Here is a 17813-nt window from a genome sequence, read left to right on the forward strand (position 1 = left end):
GAAGAAGTTTAACATTTTACACTGATAAACTGTCAAAAAAAAAATGAAGGGGAAAAAAAACATATTCAAAACGAGCTTTGCTTGTCTTTTTATTTATAGCTCTTTTATATTCGAGTTTTTGGAAATTGATCCTCAACACTGTCAAGGTACTAAAATCTGTCTGTTACCTGCAGTCTAATGCATTTAAAATAAATCATTTCTGACGTTACTTAATGAACGTACACGTAAAAATGACATCGATCTTTTAAAAGTACATATTTCTAACATTTCTTATTTTCGTCAAGTCTGTCGATTTTTCAGTTTTTCATGTTTTTCTTGGAAAACAAGTACAATACCTTTAAAAAAAACGTGGTAAAAAAAAAAACAGAGGATGCAAGGGTGCCTAGGATTTTTTCAAAATATAAGTTTGTCGGATTTTTGCTTTTATATTTATACTTGTCAATCTATTATTATTATTATTATTATTATTATTATTATTATTATTATTATTATTATTATTATTATTATTATTATTATTATTATTATTATTATTATTATTATTTTACATTATATACCAGACCTTTAAAATAATTTAACCATGCAGTCATATACACGCACTGAGCACACCATACTCATGCACACACACACACACACACACACACACACACATTGGGGGAGAGAGAGGATGGATTCACACAGACAGGGGGAGACAGACAGACAGTTATGTTCGCTGCTTTGTGGCAATCTTTACGTGTTTTTTATGTTTATTGGTGTAAATCGCTGTGATCAGGATGAAACGATCTGCACAATTAACTAAAGACAGCAACAAAAAAAAAACCCATCTGCGATATTTTCAAAATATTGACAGGAGAATTAAAGCTTAACAGATCTATTTCCGAAGAAAAAAAAATGTTAAATGTGTTTTTTGAATAATGCATAGGATCTTTAATAAGGTAGTACTGACAGGGCGAGTAAATGCATGAGAGAGGAGAATTCTTGTTTCTCATGTAAATGAAGCAGACTGACCAGACGGCAGGTCCACATTTATTCTGCTCCAAACTCAAAAATCAGAAACACCAGCCGCACTGGGGTGTTTTTGTTTTTCTATTTCACAGATCTGGTGTTAGGTTTGGCTCTGATGTGCTGTTTTGCTTATAGTTACTGAAGCTTCTATGAACGAACTTTACATTTCTATATCAAATTGTCAAGAAATGAAGCAATCGGTCAGACGATGTGTCAATTTTCAAAAAAAATTTAATATGAACATTTTTATTTCAACGATATTTAGCAAAGGCAGCATCAGCATCAAAGTGCATCTGAATAAACTGGGAACAGATGAAGTCATCATAGGAAACAAAAGTATCTTATTCACAAAGATACGAAACAGGTAAACAAATTACAATTCATACAGATTAGTGAAATATAAACAGTAGAAGACAAAAAAATAAACAAGGAAGGCTGTGCATTTGTAACAAAATCAAAAATTAGCAGATGATTGAAAAGGTCTGATAAAGACATTCAGAATAGTACGGACAAAAACTATTGATACAGAAAAAACAACATTTGGCCAAATGTTAAAATTCACATTGTATCCTCTCAGAAAGGTTCTCTGCTACCCACCCACCTGAGCACAACGTGAAGATCAAAAAAAGAATACAATATATATCTATGGATATAAAGGGATATATAAGAGCGAATGAGGCTGAAGAAATACCTTTAAATAATAAAAACTCAGGTTTGTTAAAGCGACGTCTCCCATATCCACAAGAGACCGACTTAGAAACATGATGCTGGACGTTGCATCACCTGACATACATTTTATTTACACCACAAAAGTTTGTTCATAAAAAATAAAATAATGACAAACCTAATTGTTTGTATTATTATTATTATTATTATTATTATTATTATTATTATTATTATTATTATTATTATTATTATTATTATTATTTAATTTCTGGATCGGCTGCTGTCATGTTTGCAGTTTAGTCCCACTTATTTCGGTTAAGTTCATGTTTAATCGAAGCTGGACCCTTGCCACACCTCATTCCTCCACTAAAACATGCTCTTTGCTAATTAGAATAGTTTAATAAATTTCTACACACCTCTTTGAATAAATGGGAATTTAAACAGCATTGAACTTCCCTGGACGATCGCCTCTTTAACTTCTATTATCAGACAACGCGGTTGGAGTTTTAGATCATGTGAGATCCTTTTGGATGCGGTTTGAACCGCAGCACAGTGTTGGCAGGTAAAGGTAAAGGTGCGCTCTGGCAGAGACCAGTTGGTCCGCAGGCGCCTGACTTGCTGTGAAACAGTTGATGCTCTGCTTGATCCCAGTGGTCAGGCTGAACATAAGAGGGCGCTCCCATTGCACCTGGCTGTGCTGCCCTATCCACCCCAGACACAAGGAGAGCCGGACGCCATGCTCCCATGTGTGACGTGGGGGTAAACGGTGCTGTCTTAACTGCTTTAGACGATAGTAATCTATGTATATATTTAAACATAGGACGAATCAAATCCGCATGGAAATAAGAGCTGCGTGTACTTGAAGATGCTATAGTGAAAGTGCGCACTAACTTTATTGAAATAGAATAATGCGCGACGCCTTTTTCCTGCATCTCTTAAGAGACGCGAAAGCGAGGCGTTAGTGTTCCAGCATCCTGTATTAGCTCTACTGAATGTAACATGCTTATAAATGTTTTCTTCAACCCACCCAAAAAAATTATATATATATATAGGCCTATATAGTTTTTTAAAATCAGGTACAGAGTTCTCATTCTCTCCCAATTTAAATATTTTCAGAGCATAATCTCACTCACTGTGTATTCTAAAGAAACTGTGATGCCCTTTTCATCTCTGTTTACCACAGCCTCAACATACAACTCACACCGTGCAGTCGTTAATATTACAGCCTATGAACATCTTAAATCCCCCGAAATCCTTCGAAATATATTAGTCGTTATCTCTTTATAAAGTTATATGACTTTTTCTCGAACACAGCTTTTATCTTTAAATACTTTCAACCCTGCTCATTTCCTCTGTTTCCTTTTGTGCTTTGTCTGGGATTGCGCGCGCTCGTGCACGCTCACGCACGCTCGCCTGCGTGCGCGCGTCCTGGGCCCACTGCAGTGAGTAACTTGTAATTCAATTTGAAAACATTAAAATAAATGTTTCTGACAAGTCGTGCACGTGCGTCTTGCTTGCGACAGCGCCCCCCCATCCTCTCCTCTCCCTTCATCCCCCCCTCTCCCCATTTCTTCAAGGAGCGATTATATGGGGCTTGGCCCTCCGTCTGAATGCGCTGTTTTTGTTTCTGGCAGCTCTGGTGATGGTCAACCACTTCCACGCGCCCTCGCATCCACGCAGCACTTTGCATTTCAAGCCACTCTGGCTTTCTTTGTCACATCCACGGGCTGTCATAGCCACAGGTTGCGTTGAATTTGCAATGCCACTCATCGATGCATGCCTATTGAGGCTGGCACGTGGACAGTTATCCTTCCCACTGAGAGGCGCAATTGAATGCTGGCAACACAAAAGCCCCAAACCCTGTCAGCCCCCCCACCCCTCCACATACACACACCCTCTTCTCTTTTCACTCAAGCATAGGCCCTAAAAGCATGAAGGCCTCCGTCTGGCAGCTCCCTTTTTTTGATTTAGCCTGCACCGTGCTCAATATGGCCACTGATGGAGTAATGTCAATCAGGCCTCTGCATTAATTTGTAAACTGAAGTTTGCATTGTTGCAGGGCTTTGAGCGTGCGACTGGCTGAAAGCTGCCCCTATGCAAGCCTCAAATTACACCAGACTCTTTTATTATCTGGTAGCCCCCTTTAACTCCTCTAGCACGCTATTTTCGACCTATTCATTTTTACAATCTCCTTCTTCCCGAGAGAGCAGATGCGTCGCAAATCCTCGAGATTCCTGCAGTCTGCCTCTCACACATGCAGCGATTGAGAGAACAAAAAAAAATGCAAGCAGTTTGAGCGATTTATTTATTTAGTATTATTTCTGAGGAGGGCGGCATTCTATACAGCAGATGCTGCCTTGCTTAAAAACAGGTATCAGTGGCTGTCGCTGCTTGTGGACGGCCGAGGAAATGCGGTGTTACAGCACACCATATATTTTAGCACCAGGGAGAGAGAGGAGAGGACAGTGAGGGAAGGAAGGATGAGGGAAAAAGGGAGATTGTGATGGAAAAAGGTGGGGTAGAGGGTGGGTGAGGGGTGTGTGTGTGTGTGTGGGTGGGTGGGTGGGGGGGGGGGGTGTTGGGTCCTGACCATATAGGCTACAATGTAAGAAGTTTGAGTCTCTTCAAAGGAATATATGCTATTGGATCTGTAGAAACGCCGCATCCCGGGAGGTTGGGGGGGTTTCATAACTTCTCTAACCTTTAAGTCAAAGGGCCTTGGAGAACATAAAATATAGTCTATTTATTTCATCAGCCATCCTTCTCAAGCAGAACATTACGGAGGTCTTCAACCGGTGCAGCCTTAAAATAAAAACACACCGGAAAGAATTTCTAACCGGCACGAATATGAAACACACACACACGCCCGCACACACACATCAGGTATTTTTCTTGATCCAGTTATGCTTTCTTAAACAGTGCGAGTTTTTAGGTTCGTTCTCAGGCAATATCTAGATACGACAATGTATTTCTTTTATCTATTAACTCTGCATCGGAATTTAGCACGTTGACGTCGTGGACTAACAAATCCGTATTGTTTCAATCAGCAGAAGGCGTTCTGTGAAAGCTGCTGCCTGTGTTCCCAGTAACTTGGGCTCAGCACAGAGAGCTGTTTGCACAGAAAGTGTGTAGAAATGAGACAGAGAGGGGTTGTCCACGTTCTCAAACAACCCACAAAAAAATCTGATAAAAAGTGCAATGACAGAGTCAAGTGGTTTTTTTGTGTTTTTTTTTTTCTTTCCCCCCACTACGACATCTATCTGGGGTTGGGGGGAAAACGTCCTTATTTTGCGAGAGAAAAAGTTTGCAAATGTTCAGTTTTCTTACGTTCTGATCACCTTATAATGAAATATCAGACTGATAATGTGGACACTAGCAATCTTCTAAAAAAAAAAATAAATCCAAAACATACAGTCATAACCTCATGAAACGTCCTAATCAGTCTGAGTCACGCATATTTTTTTTCTTTACAGTTATTGTTATTTACGTGAACCCACACGTATTGACAACGTGTTCCCACAAGTTTGGTAACAGATGTCACGATGGCATGCTGGTTCATCACACCTACACTCACAAGTCTTTCTTTCACTGGTGTGCTTGGCAAGAACAGATCTATTCATATTTTGCAAATATTTCTATACACATCTTGTTAATTTTGATTTGAAACATGAAGACGTGTATGAAAAAAAATGCACTGAAGCTTAAGCAGGTATTTCATTGTCAAGCTGAAGTTGCAGACATACTGTACAAATGCAAGCAGCTCTGGTGATTTTTTTTTTTTTCCACTTTTTGAATGAAGGCAAATATTCCAAATTGTGCTCTATTCCGTCAGATCTGTGAGATATTTTCTTTCCAGAAGTGTGTTGTGAAGCAACAAAAATCCGCGTGTGTTGTGAGCTGAGAGTAAAGGGTAAATCATAGACGCTTTTATCATCCCTTTTAAATGTATCTAATTCTTCATTTTAAAGGCAAAATTTTTATTATTTTAATAAATATGATACGAGCTTGAATTCTAGCATTTTATAGTTCTAAATCAATAAAACCTATGACTTACGTCTAATAATTAGAGGCACTCTTTGGTCGGAGTTGTGTTTCTGTATTATAACCTCTTGTTCTGAGCAGAAGAAAAACATTGTTGTTTTTTTTTGGGAAATTTTCCGGCTGAATCAGTCAAGTTGAACTACGTGAACTTTATCAAAGTTAAAACACCGAAGCTGCGCCGTCAGGACAACTTCATATTAATTTTCTGCTCCCGAACTGAGGTATTTACTCTTAATGCGTAAAATATATATTTACCGGTATAAATACACAGTTAGCTGTGATAATATGCAGGTGCCACTGTATTTACGATAAGCTCTGGTCTTTGCAGATTACAACAGCAGCCCTTGCGCCGTGCCAGCTCATGTGTTGCTGCTACTGTACAGTTCTGCGTAAAGGAAGCGCTTTAAACAAGCTTCTGTTGTCGCAAAAAAGAGGAAAAAAAACAAACAGACTTTATTTGCTTATAATCGGTCATTTACATGGTCGTGTGTGGTACAGATCGCCGAGCGTTTCGTCGCTTCTGTTTCGCTCTCATCAGAAAGTCAAAGTTATGATTTTTAATAAGTTGTCAAAGCGATCGCAAAACTCGTCAGAAACGCAGCCCTGGCTCTACTTTTGAAGCGACTAAAATGCAAGCCGGGAAGTCTAAATAGTTAGAATAAAATAAAGCGGAGTCGCTTTTGTGCTGAAACTGCACATATTATATTTATTTTAAAAAAGAAAAAAGAAAAAAAAAGAAAAACAAAAACGCTTTTTTAAAGTGGGGGGTGGGGGGAAGCGGTGGAAAAACGTGCGCCAGTGCCGTCGGTGTTCGCCCGCTGAGGCTGCCCGCTCCCGCATTAACTTTCACTGTCTTCCGTCTAATCAAACTCTTACTTTCCGCTGTTCGTAATTCCATATTTTCAATTCCTGATCATTACTTTCCTCTTTTTTCTAGTTGTATCTATCCATCCATCCCTCCCTCCCTCCTCTATCTCCCTCCCTCCCTCCCTCTCTCTCCCGAGCCTCTCTCCTTTGCTGAATCTTATTGATCCAGAAGGCGGCTAATTAGCCCTTCCCTTCGTGCCTGTGTAATGAAGCACATGCGCACTGAATTAATCACAGCCATTTTTTGCAGGAAACTAATTAGCAGGAATAAAGATCCAAAGAGTTTTTTCTTTTCAATCATCAGATCTCACTTTCACCTCTTCCTCGCTCCCTCTAACACAAGACTCATCGCCTGCTTTGCATCCAAATTATTTTTATATCGCCTTTAACAACTAATAGTAGCCTACCTACTTCGGTTTTTTACACTCCGCAACAACAATGATCTTTCTTTTGCCACCCTAAGCGCAAACTGACCAAAAGGAGACTGCCTTGATGGGATCTTTAGCTAAATCATCTCAATACTGGATTAAAAAGCGAGGATCACAAAGCGGCAGCGAGAAATTGTAAGTTTCAACTTTGCGTTTATCTCTTTTTCCCTCTCTTGTTTCCACGATCCTATTCTCTCGCTGTGTGACTTATCTGAACCACTCTGTCTGTTCGTGGGGTTTACCGTCTGGCGGACCCGGCTATATTCTCGCTTTTAGAGAGATGACTGGCGATCACAAGTTCATTTTCATGCAAGATACTTTGCTTTTATTCTCGATCTCCTTTCTTTTTTTGATCATTCGTATCGTTACCTGTGTTTACATGAGCGTTCCGTCCTCTCCTCCTCTCATGAATGGAAGATAAGAAACGGGCAAGACAGCGATCCGCTCCAGAGCAGTTGATCGTAGAAAAACACGGTTTTAAAAACAGATTCGTGTTTTGTTTTCTGCGGTGAGATCGGGGAAATGGGAATGGAGGGCTAATGGTTGTTAAGAGACGTGTTTTAAAGCACAAATGCAACAAGGAGGTGGTGGGGGGGAAAGCTGTGCAGAGCGGACGAGGGGCAGCGGCAGCTCCACATGAGCGCAGCCCAGGGAAGGAGCTCCAAGTCCAGCCTGTGGGTCCGTGGGCGTCCGGGAAAACAGGGGGAGCATCTTTCGCTTTCTGCTCTGTTTTTCTGAGCAGATTTGACACTTTCCACATCCAGAGTTTCGCCACCGTCGATTTCTAATAAAATCCTCTTCTGGCTGAGGACAGTTTTGTTCTTCTCCGACAACGTCTCTTGTGTGAAATGTGCAATCCCTCCGCCCAGCCACAGCTCCGTCAGCCGCACACTTTTTCCCCCCAAACACTTTCTCCGTGTTTTAGCCCCTTTTTTAAATTTTACAACAGCTGTTTGCCTCCTTTCGGTGATGTTTTTCACTCGATTCTCGCTCATTCACTGACGAAGTCACTTGCAGATCGATTGACAAGCGTTTGTGCGTGTGTGAGTGTGTGTGTGTGTGTATGCGTGTGCGTGCGTACGTGCGTGCATCAGGGGGGCTCGGCGTTGAGTTGAATGTGGTGTTGGTGTTGTTGATGGGGTTGGGAGAAAAAACGGAGCACCGGGTCTCCTGCGTGACAAGAGCGGATCAGCAGGACCCCGCACACGGACAGGCTGCGAGTGGGAGCTGCGTGACGAGGGATCAGACATGTGGGTTCAGGGAAGAGACAGGGAGGCTGGCTCTGCTGCCTCGAACTATACTCGGCTACCGACTCTGACTTTCAAGGGAATATTTCTTTCTCGTGGAGAGAAAACACTATGCTGCCCTATACATCTAATCTTAGGATGTTAGAATTAATGCAAAGTAACCATCGGAAACTTCCAAGCTGCATCCGCGGGTCGCTTTGAGTTACAGGATCGGTTTATGTAAAAAAAAAAAAAAAAAAAGAAAGAAAAATCAACATAGAATAAAATGCCAAAATACGCAAAATCAGAACAAATGCAATGGGGGGGGGAAAACTGGCTGCAGTGGGAAAGAGGCCTTTTTTGACAATCACCTCACAAAATAATTAGGAAAAATAAGTCATTAAAATGCAAAAATCGGTATAAATGTAAGATTAAAGCATTGTTTTTGGAAAGCAGGGTTCGAAGTACAGTCTGATTTAAATAAAAAGTAGAACGATGATAATTGCAATTTTTTTTATCCCAGAGAAAAACAAGAAAAAAAGGGGAAACAATATTTTTTTCCTTTTACGATGAACAGAGACAGTGATACTGTTGGGGTAAAAGCTGAAGGCTGAGGGGAGTGAGGTGGTGGTGGTGGTGGTGGGGTGGCAGTTGTGAGTGTGTTTGTGGGGAGTGCAAGGGGTGTGGATGTGAGGGTGGGGGGGTTAGGTCAGACAGCAAGAAACAGGGGAACAGGGGTCATGGAGTGAGTACAGAGATAAAAAAGAAAGAGAGGAAACCCCCTCGCAAACAGCCAAGAGGATAATGGGGAGAGAGTTGGGTCTGGCTGGAAGAAAAAGGCTGATCTGAGTTGTTGGTGGGGGGGGGGGGGGGATTGTGTGTTATTTTAATTGTTATTATTTTTCGGAGCAGGTAGAACTCAAATAAAATGGAGGTTCACTATTGTCAACATCTGTGGGATTACAGATTTATTTATTGATGAGACAATCAAAAATGGGGCCGGCTTTGATAAAATGAATCACCAAGCAGGGAGAGAAACTCCATCTACAAATGAAGAGGAGGGGAGGGCTGTTAGGGTTTGAGAGCAGAGAGGTCAGATAGCTATGGGCCATAGAGGAAGAGGTCAGGTAAATAGATCCCTGCTTTTCATACAGGAGATAGGAGTAAAAGGGAAGCAAGATTCTGGCTCTCTTAAGAAATAGTCACAATTCGAAATGAATTTTCATAATTTGGTTCTGTCTTCTTTGGATTTTCTGACACTGGGTTTTTCATCAGCTTTATTTGCCTGCAGTGGGAACTTCAGATTGCCACGATCAGAAACTTATAGATGCTCTGTAGAACAGGAAGGTCACCGCACCCCCCAGCCCCCCTTACCCCCCCCCCCCAAAAAAAACCCCTTCCTGCACCGTTTGACAGGATAGCACTCCTCTCTTCCTCCTCCCCATCTTCCTCCTCCTTCTCTCCCTCCTCTGTTACAAAACAAAGACAGCAGAAAATGTTTACTGTCATTGCACCTGCCTGTTTTTTTTCCCTCCTGTCTTGCCACATTCTCATATTTATGTTTAATTATAACAGTTCCAGGAAAAGGTGTGGAAATGTCATGGGCTTTATTTTTTTCCATGTACTCTCTTTTCACAAAACACATCCATGTGTTCTGTTTGGTGTTGGTGGCAGCACTTCCAGTATCCTTAACTCAGAATTATTTTCTCTGAATTCCAATTAGACAGTTTTAAAAGAGGCTTTTGAAAAATGAATGCGTCCAAAATAGGTTTGATTTTTAACGTTCACTTTTCAATCTTTTATTTGTTATAGTCAAATTTTATTAAAACGTAATTTAGCAACATTCTAGTATATTTTAATCTCGGGGGGGGGAATGAAAGGGCTTCTCATTCATGCTTCTCATTCATGCTTCCCTCCATTTTGGTTAACTTTGTCGTTGCATGTTTTAATTATTTATTCATATTATTTTACATATGTCCATGATTGCACGTAGCTCACTTTTTTTTTTCAAGATGCAGAGTAAAGTACATGTGACAACATTCTTCGTTGTTATTTAAACGACTAGAGGAGCTTTGTTTGCAGCTCTTCTGCCTTTAGTATCTGTGTTAAAGTGCAGATGTGAGGTGTTGTAGCTGCTTTTCGTGGGGAGGAACGTGATCGTTGTGTAGAAACGTCAGCGGCCATTGATTCGGCATTGTCCACCGTTTGCACTTGACCCACGTCTGTAGCAACATTTGATGCGAGGTATATTTAGAAAATTCAGATGCCATTTAACTGTATGAGTGGGAACAGAGCGTCCAGCAGTTGGGTAAATGAGATAAAGAGGGGAGCCGCAGTCGTCACGGATTGGCTTGCCTTTTGGTTTGGCGTGAGACAGAGGAGAGCTGGAGGGGGGGTAACACAGAGAAAGGAGAGACAGCGCCTCTGGCTGTCATAACCCCTTTGCTTCCACACACACACACACACACACGCCGGTGCGTCTCATTCTTCCTATCTCATTCTCGGCATCTCTGCATATTTCCCCTTCCTCGACTCCCACCTTTTCGTGTTTGGGATGTGGCACTGTGGGGGGAAATCGGTGCCACGTCTTCGGTCGGAGGGAGCCCTCTTTGGGTGAGGAGCTGGCTGGGAGCATACGAGGAATATTCAGCAAAGAAGCAGTGAGAAGTGCATGTAAATATGTATGCACATAGAGGAGAAATAAAGAGTGTGTTTTTCTTTTTTTAATTTTACTTATTAACACAATTGTTTTAATTCACCATTTTGTTTTTCTATTTATTTCCAATATCTCCAAATAAATTGCAGGTCGTTTCCAATTAGTTCCCCTCTTCCGAGACAGCATCATAAAATGCCTGTAATTGTGTCGAGTGTGTATTCTCTGAAACCCAAATGCCGGAGCAGGCATCTTGTCTCCACCATTAGCCGTATGGATGTTTAGATGAGTGCGACTGACAGACACAGATGATGGGCTTTTCATCTGTTGTATGCTTTTCAATACGACCGACTCTGCCAGTTATGCTGCATCTGAGTCCGGCAAATACTCGTCATGGCTGTCAGAATGGCGTTCAAGCTGCTCAGGGGGGGAGGGAGGGGTTGTGCCGGTGGTCCCAGCTCAACACTGTGAGTGGGATGGACGCGATGGATGCGATGGTCAGGTGTGTTTATGTAGGCATGTTTGCAGTGTGAATGAATCCTCCACCTGATCCTTAATCCCAGCAGTCCAGAGTGTCCTCTTCATCTGCAGAGAGCCCTCTATCCTTTACTTGTCTCTAAAATTCCCCCCTCCATGTTTCCTTTAGAGTTTGCCTCTTTTTTTTTTTTAATTCCTCCTCACTGTCGATTGTCTTTTATCTTTCTGAAGTGAAGTTGGCGGGGTTTCTTGTGGTTTGCTCTTTCACAACATGTTATCGTGTTAACAATCTTGGTTAAATCATTGTGGTAGACAAGATTTATGACTGAGAAGATGCACATGTGTCACAGCCAGTGTGCGCACGCACGCGCGCACGCATGTGTCTGTGCAGCAGCAACGTCCGGATTTATTTGTATGCCGACATTGTAAATAAATCAGTTTTCTTTTAAGTGTGCTATGTCAAAGTCTTCTCATAGCATAGTTGTGGTTTTAATCAGTATTTTGGCAAGCAGGACAAAGCTGAATTTAGGTGTTATGCAGCAACCACATTCTGATTGTCTACTAGTTGTAATGTGAAAAATAGGTGAAGCTTAAAAGCAAAAGATGCTTTCTTTTTTTTTCCACCCTTCACTCTTCACTCGTGGATACTGTCGAGGTGACAGAATGGGGTTGAACAATGTGTGAAATATTTATTTAAAAAAAGAAAATTCTATTTCTTTCCTAACAATGAATTAAAGCTGTTTCGTTGAGAGAAACACTTTATAATATGCTCTTGTGTCCTTGAGTTGAATGTTACTGATTAAATAGGTTTATTAGTATGCTTGCAAACCAAGCTTTTTCTTAGACGCTGCTATCATCGCATTTATAAACTCTTTTTTTTTGTTTGTTTTGTTTTTTTTCTGTTTTAATTTACTGACTATGAGTCAAATTCCTGTGTGATGCAAGTCCATCCATGACAGGCAGCATTCTCAAAGTGTGTGTGAGTGTGTGTCGTGGTAGAGCAGTGTGCTGACTCTATTCTGTTTGAAGCAGCAGGAGCAGCGGTTAGCTCTCGTGCTCTGAGATGTGTCTGCGGATACTGCATATGCCAGTATGCCGGTCAGGCAGAGATGACTGCGAACGCTCTGAGGGCTGCAAAATTAAAACGGAGCTGCATCCCGGCCACCCTCCAACCCTCTACCCCCATGCTGCTCCTCATAAGCCCACCCTTCTTTTTGGACCCTGGAGGCCAACATTCCACCCTCCGCGCTGGTGCTTATCATCACAAAGGACAGAATGCATAAAACATGGAGGACGCTTAGACAGAGGCTGCCCAGGTCGCCTCTTTCTCCCTACGCCGAGCCGCGGAACAATGTGCGGGCCCCTCTGGCCTGTGACTCTGACGACACACACGGCATCTTTTTTGTCCTCCCCCTGTTTCTTTGTCATGCTCTTCCTCTTCCTCTGTGTTACTGTGCTCTGTGGAGTGATAACTGCCCTTGCATTGTTTATCTGTGTCTGTGAAATCTCCATTGTGTAACCCAAATGTAAGTGTGTGCGAGCGCGCGCACGGCTGTTTGAGAGAGTGACAGCTTTAACAAATTGACACTGCCACAGCTGCACCGCTCTTACTTTCATGCTTTGTATTATCTGTTGCTTTATGAATTAAAAAAATAAAAAATAAATAAAAATTGGATTTTTATATTTTGAGAAAAACATAGTATTTGTCATCTGAGACACAAAGATTTGACTGACTGAATATAAACTGCTTTGTAAACCTGTAAGAAACAGGATATGTTTTGAAGAAGATGGGCCATTGCAGTCAGATTCCTCATGTTTTTTTAGATAACCTCTATTATATTTTGGTGGGTCACTCAGTGTTGCAGCGTCATGGTTTGTGTGCGCGTGCGTGTGTGTGTGTGTGTGTGTGTGCATTTACAATTAGATTTTGACTTACAAAAAAAAAATATTAAAAGTAGTAATAATAATATTTCACTTGCAGTATTTATATAACTGCTCTGTCACAACCTTTGGGTGCTTATTATTTTCAATGAGGCAGATAGACAAATAGATTGTATTATTTCATGTTGGGTGGGTTATCATTTTTTTGTGTGTGTTTTGCAAAATCCAGGCCAGAGTTCAGTTTTTGACTTCACATTTATCAATTTAAACTTGTCTAAGCAAATTTGGTTGGAATTGGTTCAGTTTTTTCCGTCCCTGTGTGTCTGATAAGCCACGGCTGCAGGAATGCACTGCTGAGATGTGCTGGACCCCAGCAGGTCTGTGGCACTTCCTCTCTGTGTACCTCACAGCTTATCCTCCCCAGGATTATGGAGAGAAGAAAAGAAAAGGGCGATGACAGGAGCACTCCTTCTCCCTCTCACACACCCTTGTTCCCAATTTTTTTTTTTTCTTAAACACACGCACAAAAATCTTAACAAAAAGAGTAATTCACTTGCAAATGTGTAGTTCCCTGTTTGAGGAGCGAAAAGGAGACTGGGAGGGGCATGTATGGAGAGATGTAGAGAAGAAGGCTGTGATGTGCTTTGGTATGAAGCTGAGGTTCAGTTACTGTCTCTGGGTGGTCATAAAAAACAAACTGACCTCTACTAAATATGTATAGATTATCTTAGGATTTTTTGTTAAATATATATTTTAATTTTGTAAAAATAAAAATCTAACTGTTGTAGCTATGTGTACTTTGGAGCTGCTGTAATAAGGCAGGTAGACTGTGCAGGTTGTGGCTGTCGCTCCACTATCTTCCCCTGAGGCATCTGATGCTGTTGGCTCAGTGTCGTAGGCCACTGATCTGCCAGTAGTGAAGGGGTTAAGAAGCAAGGATAGCCCTCTTTTGTCTCTGCGGCCCTCTTTGCCATTGTTGTGGTGGAATTGAGCTCGGTGCACCTCACTTGACCACAGCAAAGCAATAAAATGGCCTCTAAGTGCTGCAGCCTCCATAGTCCTCTGAAGTGTGCTCTCTTTCAGCTTCTGCTGCTTTATTTCTTCTCTTCTCCTGCATCAGTGTGCATGCGCCGCATGCCTACATATACTGTACATCCTTGTGTTTGCTATTATATGTATTTATTACTCATGCAAGGCTAGTCCACGTGAGAATAGGCTCACATAGTGGATCCTTTTTGAGACGTGCACACATCTGAACAGCGTTTTAGTTCATTTTGTTTGCTTTTGTAGCAAACACAGAATGCACATAATAAGAGAAGATTATACCAGGTTGTATTAGAAGATGGATGTGATGGTTCTGTTAGCACCTGCAGTCTTGGGGGAGAAAAAAAAAAGGCTACGTTTTTAAATAACACTTGTGAAAAATGCACAGATTTAATATTTCTATGCTTAAATTCAGCAGAATGCTGATAATCTGGTATATATATTCAGTGGACTATTTCTGGCTCTCATGAATGCCTGTAAATATCTGCACTGATCTGACTGACACCACCGCCAGATCGGCATTGTAAAATTGAGTGAGGATGTCCCACTGCTATGTCCGGCAAATAAAATATAAATGATTTGCAGATTTATACGCCCCAGCTCTAAGCTATTGGTCTACGTGAGTATTTAAAAAAGAATAATTAAGATTACCATGGGACCAGTGAGACCAACGTTCTCCAAATAATCCAGTTTCTCAGTTTTAGAACGAGCTGCTATAAGGCTAAGTGTTAGTGCTTTTGTGTCTGATTGCACAGATGATTGTTTATAGCAGAGTTCCACCTCTGCAGACATTGTAATTAAAAAGAAGATATACTGCATGTGCGCCTGTCGCCATCCCGCCCCATCTCATCTTGTCAAATAAGCATCTAGTGCTTGCAGTGAGCATGTTGGTGGATTTATGAAAGATTCCTCATTGGCTGAATTATAATTGGCACCGTCCGGAGCGTAAACCATTTTTGCCAGGTGTCATACAGGCCGTATTAGATGTTACGCCCTGCTGCAATTAAAGCCATATTTCCTCAAAGCCACATTATATTACACCTTTATGTTTATACAGAGAGCTAGTGGGTGGGGGTCTCTTTTCCTCCATGTGTGCCTCAATCTCTCCCCCTATTCTCTCTTGCTTTTTCTTTCCCTCCCAGAACATGCCTGGTTCTCAAACTGGATCCCACCGTACCGGAAACAAATGTTGTTTTTCATTTTCTCTGTGTTAAATGAACAAACATGAGGACTTCAGTTCCTCATAATAAATTGATTAGAGAGGAGAAGGTTCCCATGCAGCAACACAAAAACACAGATATCTGTGTATGTAGCCCGAGGAGGAGGATGAGGCATCCTCTCATCTTCTCCTCACAAAAATACATTGATTTAAAAATTAGATGTATATATTTATCCAGTGGCTGTAAGTCATTCCGTAGCTGATGTTTCATTAAAATGAATGAATAAATTTTTGACACTCCGCGCTCCTTGACTGTTTTCATTCTGATTTCCAGGACCACAGAGCTTAGCTCGGACCAATAGGCTGAAGGGGGGTGAGGGAGATCCCAAGGGGCCGACTGGGGGCTAGACGGTCGCAACAGACTGGTGACCTCGGCTTTGTGACGTCATCTGCCTTGTCTGGTCACCATGGCGTTCATTTTCCCCCTACTGTTTAATGAATGAGGATGGAGTCCCTCAGCTAGCCCACACTGTTATTATTATTTTTCCCTCCTTCTGCTGAATGGGGAGGCTAATAGATGCCTAGGAAAGCGTTATGCACATTTATTATGGTGGCTTGGGTGTAAAGCATCCCCTATATCACCTCATCACCTGCTGCATGGCCACAAGTCTGCTGTGGCTCAGTTTCGGTTTAATTAAAGGCGACATTTTCCATAAAAGCTCAACGTTTGACATTTCAGTTTTACCCAGGTGGTAACAAGTGGTGTATATGTATTGTCAAGTGAAGCGATAAAACAATACGCTCACTGACCACACATAGGAAGTCAACCTGAGGTAAGAGCGAGGCTCAAAACGGATACTGGCTGTTTCAACAGTTTCTCTCCTCTGTTTGCGTGCTAAATGCCAATCTTTTGACCAGATATGCCCTGCTTTTTCCTTCCTCTCTGCTATCATTGCACATCTGCTCATGAAGCACTTTTTTTTCTCCCTCCCCCCACACTGAACCATTGTAGGTAGCTCAGAACCAGCAGAGTAAATAAAAAAGTTTTATTTGAAGCGTATTCTGTTTTCTCAATTTAGTTGTCCTTGTTTGTCAGACAAGCTTTTTATAGGAGGAGGGGTAAAAAATAAAGGCTCCTCTTACAGCTTGCTTTTTTGTTTCAGCCAGGTGTTTCCTCATGTTGGATCATGCCCTGATGGGGAACAACAGGCAACACGGCAGGTGAGAATTGAGTGTTTAGCTTTGTGGTCGATGGCATAAAAACGATAGCTCTTCATTCTGTGGTCTTCCTGTGCCAAAAGCAGAGCTCAGAGAGACCCTACTGCATGCAAGGAGGGCCGGTAAAGTTGCTCTCTGTGCTGAGGATTAACACAGGAAGCAGCCCTCGTATGCTGCAGGAGCCCTACGCTTTCTCACTCCTAGCGGTGCCAGGAGCAGGACGAGTGTGTGGATTACACAGTCTTTGTTTACACTGGAGAGAATCTGGGTTTTGTAGGGAGGGAGAGAAAAGAAGGAGGAGGTGGTCAGGGCAGGGGGAGGGCAGGCACCAGTCTCATCACTTCCTTCCTTTCTTTAAGTTTTCTCACGTTTCACTCCTGAAAACAACAGGCAGGAGGAGGTTGATGAATCCTGAAACGCATACAACATCTGAAAACAGGAGTTAATTGGTTACTGGTTGCAGCCATCATCTTGGTCTTCTCCTGTTTTCCACCTGGCAAGGTGCAATTAAACAAGCCCTTATGTTTTGATCCTGATCAAGACCCAACTTTTATTTCTCACGGACCCCTAGCTTTGCTCATTATGGACACGTGTGCAGATGTTTGACTGAAGATTTTAAAATCATCAGGAGTCCTGTATCATATTCCTCATACTTTTTAACACAAATATATAAAACAACAATCTGCCAGCTGCACTGTCTCGTTGTACCGTGTGGTCTGGGGAAAATGCACTTTCACATGACAGATGGGTATGTGGGCATTCAACAGGAAGCCTGGCTGCAGTGTTTCACAATCCCTCTAGAAACAAGAACTGAGCCGCTGCACTCTGGTGTGCCTTTTTTTTTTTTTTTTTTTAAATAGATGCCAGCTTGCTTGTAGTGGGTACAAGCACAGGGCGGAGGGAGGGGGCATCCCCTGCATAAGTGGACCCCTGAGACCTCCTGGAGGGGTAGAGGTGTGGCGAACGTCTGTTTTTGGCATGGCTTGTGTCAGCGTGTTTAGCGTTTGCCTGTGAGGGTATTTATATGCAAATGCTAAACAACCTATTGGGGTGGCTAATTACAGCGGGGTCTTTGTGTGTGCCACGCACTGAGAAGCAGGGAGTTTCTAGCACACCGGGCCTGGACTTCCCCTGCTTGTTTACTCATTGTC

At 42.0% G+C, this 17813-nt stretch overlaps 1 protein-coding gene across 3 annotated transcripts in view; it reads left to right on the forward strand.

Moving 5' to 3' along the window:
* zfhx3b (zinc finger homeobox 3b) overlaps positions 1 to 17813 on the forward strand; it is a 206059-nt gene that overhangs the window by 62330 nt on the left and 125916 nt on the right. The window contains exons 1-2 of one of the 3 annotated variants that reach the window (XM_044139053.1): positions 3206 to 7139; positions 16608 to 16665. The gene's annotated coding sequence lies outside the window, so the exon portion shown is untranslated. Of the gene's footprint in view, positions 1 to 3205; positions 7140 to 16607; positions 16666 to 17813 lie in introns of those variants that run through there. The other 2 variants (XM_044139043.1, XM_044139034.1) reach the window with 2 other exon arrangements.

This window comes from Gambusia affinis, linkage group LG02 (genome assembly GCF_019740435.1).
Source record: "Gambusia affinis linkage group LG02, SWU_Gaff_1.0, whole genome shotgun sequence".
Classification (NCBI taxonomy): domain Eukaryota; kingdom Metazoa; phylum Chordata; class Actinopteri; order Cyprinodontiformes; family Poeciliidae; genus Gambusia; species Gambusia affinis.